The following is a 4,162-nucleotide window of genomic DNA, read 5'->3' on the forward strand; positions in this document are numbered from 1 at the left end:
CACTGTCTCCTCACATGACAGAAGGGGCAAGGGAGCTCTCTGGGATCTCTTTTATAAAAACACTACTTGCATTCATGAGGACTTTATCCTTATGACGTGAACACCTTCCAAACGTCCTAATTCCAAATACCATTACACTGGGAATTATTTGGCTTTAATATATAAGTGGGAGGTGGGAGGGAAGAAGGAACACAAACATTCAGTCTATAGCATTCTGCCCTGGGTCTTCCAAAATTCATGTCCTTCTCACATGCAAAATATATTCATTCCATCCCAATAGCCCCCAAAGTCTCACCAGCATCAACTTTAAAGTCTTAAGCCTCATTTAAATATCATCGAAATCAGATGTGGGTGAGACTATAAGTATGATTCATCCTGAGGCAAGTTTCTCTCCAGCTGTGAAAACATGTTATGTGCTTCCACAATACAATACATAGCAGAGGCATAGGATGGGCATTCCCATTCCAAAAGGAAGAAATAGAAAAAAGAAAGAGATAACAGGTTCCAAGTAAATCCAAAATACAAGGCAAACTCCATGAGATCTTAAGGTTTAGGAATAATCCTATTTGGCTTAATGCTCTACCTTCCAGATTCATCAGGGCTATAGTCCCACCTCTGCAGCTCTCCAGAGCTCAAATCTCAAGCGGGGAACTCAACTGGTCTGGGGTCTCTGAAGCAGCTTTGCCCCAAAGCTCATGTACTCTGTGCACTAGCAGCTATGGCACATCTTGAAGGAACACCACTACAGCCTGTACCACCCGTGGTCACTGGAGCCACACCTGGGCTGGCTGAGGAGTGCAGGGAGCAGAGCCTGTGTTGGAAGGCAGTTCCAGGCCTTGCTCCAAGATCCCAGAGGCACCAGCTGCCCCAATTTGAAAAGGCTCAGCCACCCACATTGCATTCTGGGATCATGATTGGAGGGGCACCCTGATGATTTCTGAATTACCTTCAGAGATAGACTTCCATTGTGTTGAAAAACAGCTACCTGGCTTCTGTTGAGATGGCTATCTTTTTATCCATTGTTGTTTAGCCACACCCTTAATGTTCTCTTCTAACCACCCTTTCTCATCTTTTACAATATGGATAAGCTAAGAATGTTCCAAATCTTTAAGTTCTGCCTCCTTTTTAATTAACAATTCAGTCTTTAAATCATTTATCTCTTCTCAAATATTACAATAAGCAGTCAGGAGGAATGAGGCTGCTCCTTCAACACTATGCTTAGAAATAGATTCAGCTAAATATTCAATTTCATTGCTTGAAAGTTCTCCTTTCCAAAAAACTCTAGGACACAAATACAATTCAGCCAAGTTTTTTTGCCACTTCATAACAAGATTCACCTTTCCTCCAGTTTCCAATGTTCTTCATTTCCACCTGAGGCCTCATCAGAATGACTTTTAACATCCATATTTCTACCAACATTCTGAAGAGTACTTAGGTGTTCTCTGTGAAAATTAATGCTTTCTCAATTCAGGTCTATCTTTCAGAACCTTCTCTTTTCAGTTCTTCTCTTTTCTAAGTTCCCATCAGAATCACCTACATTACATTCCTGGTAATATGTATTTTTGCCACAACGCTCTGCAAAATTCTTCTGGCTTCTACCTATTACTTACTTCCAAAACCACTTCCATATTTTTAGGTATTTGCTACAGCTCCTCATTTCTAGATTTTAGCTCAAGACCATTCATAGTGGGTTCGGTGGGTACTCGAATCTACCCTGTGTAGTTGGTTCCAGAATGCATAATTGCAAGGGACATACTTAGCACTGGGCATTGGTTTCCCATTGCTTTTGTGAACTGTAGAGTAAGGGAAATAGTGCTGGAAAAGACCAAGAGAAAGCCATTAGGACTTTAGGAACTTTGATATTAGGACAATACTAAATCAAGGCAATATTGCGTCTCTAGAAATTAGAGCTACCATAAAGGACTTGAAATACACAAGGATGGTGATTCTACCACATCCTCTCAACACTCATATTTGTCCTGTGCAGAAGGTAGAGGGATCTTAGAGAATGACAGTTGATTATTGTAACCTCAACCAGATGGTGACTCCAAGTGCAGCGAGCATACCAGATGCGATCTTGTTGCTTGAGTAAATGAACACATCCCGTGGTACCAGATACACAACTATTGATCTGGAAATTTTCTTTTTCTTCTACCTGTTCATAAAGTCCACCAAAAGCAGTTTTCTTTCAGCTGTCAGGGCCAGCAATACACCTTTAATGTTATATCATCTATCCAGCCCTATGTTATAGTTTCATTTATTAGGATCTTGATCACCTTTCCTTCCAGAAGATAGTACCCTGGTCCAGTACATTAATGACATGCTGATTGGATCTAGTGAGCGAGAAGTAGCCACTACTCTAGATTTACTGGTAGCACAATTGTGTGTCAGAGGGTAGAAAATAAATCTGACTAAATTCAAGGGCCTTCTACTTCAGTGAAATCTCTAAGGGTCCAGTGATGTGGGGAATGTCTACATATGTTTGCTAAAGTGAATGATCACCCCAGCAGGTTTAGCTCAATGCATAGAGCATCGGCCCTCAGACTGAAGGGTCCCAGGTTCTATTTTGGTCACGGATAGACACCTCAGTTGCAGGCTCAATTCCGGGCTCTGGTCGGAGAGCATGCAGGAGACAACCAATAGATGTCTCTCTCACATCGATGTTTCTCTGTCTCTCTGTCTTTTCCCCTCCCTTCCAGTCTCTCTAAAAATCAGTGGAAAAATATCCTCTGGTGAGGATTAACAAAATAATAATAATAATAATAATAATTAATAATTAATAAAGTGAAGGATAAGTTATACTTGGCCTCTCCTACAACAAAGAACGGGGCACAAAGCCTCTTTGAATTTCAGAGGCTATTAGTCCTCATTGGGGGCTGTTGCTCTGGCCCACTTACTGAGGGACCTGAGAAGCTGCTATGTAGTTTTCAGTGGATCCCAGAATAAGAAAAGGCTCCTACAACAGGTCCAGGCTGCCGTGCAAGCTGCCCTGATACTTGGGGCATATGATCCAGCAGATCCAGTGCTGCTTAGTGAGAGGCAGATTGGAAATTTTGGAATAAGTCTCTGTCATCATCTTTAGAAAACTACTCAGCTTTTGAGAAACAGCACTATGTGATGTTGCTGAATGTGGGATTTGGAGAACCGGGACAAGTGGTTTCTCACTTTCACCTGATGTGATATCAGCTTGGTCCCAGGAGACATGACTGTGGACAAACTCTGTCAGCCATTTCTCCAATGATGACATTTCCTCTTCTCAGATTTTTAAGAAAAAAATCATCCTTGCCAGCAGAAGGCAGGAAACCAGCATGAGAAGTATCAGAGTCTGACTATTATCTTGAGAAGAAAATAACGACAATGTTGTTAAAAAATGATTTAACTGATTTAAGACACTTGCAATTCTACATGTTTCATCTCACTGCCTTATATAAAAAAGAACAAATTAATAGATTAGGGCTTAATGTGGTACCTCATGATGTTATTATAAGAAATTAGAAAATAATTCATTACAGTGTTTAATAAGACACCTAGTACATGGGAAGCATTCAATACATGATTTCATTGATGACTACTATTATACTGTCTACAAAGCTTCATGCAAACAGGAAATATGAATTCTCCAACATAAAATGTGCAAGTAGAAAATGAAGCTGGGGTGGAAAAAATGCTCATGGCCATTACATGTCTTAGTTTTTCTCTATGAAATAGGAGCTAACAATTTTTGTATGATGGAATAGCTGTATATTTCCCCAATATTTCTTGATTTAGCAAAACCAGTCTTGCATGAACAAGACATATGAAACTACAACTCTCTAAATTCTAGATTCTGATTATGAGAATCAAAAGCTAGATTTCCCATACATAGGACTTCACTCTTCTTGTCTCTGGTAATTACACACACACACACACACACACACACACACACACACACTCACACTGAGAGAGACGGAAAGACACAGAGAGAGATTTATACTTCCAAGCATGAACTTAAAGCCCCAGGAAACACTTGGAGAGTGTTTAAAGGGAATTAGGACAAAGAGAGAAAAGTTGCATTCTTGGTCATCTAGCAGCATCTCTCACTCCCCAAGCTTTACCCTATGTAATCCCCTCACAGTAAATCTTTTTTAAATGTTCCATTTCTTTCAATCATATTGAAACAAAC

This window comes from Eptesicus fuscus, chromosome 10 (genome assembly GCF_027574615.1).
Source record: "Eptesicus fuscus isolate TK198812 chromosome 10, DD_ASM_mEF_20220401, whole genome shotgun sequence".
Taxonomy (NCBI): domain Eukaryota; kingdom Metazoa; phylum Chordata; class Mammalia; order Chiroptera; family Vespertilionidae; genus Eptesicus; species Eptesicus fuscus.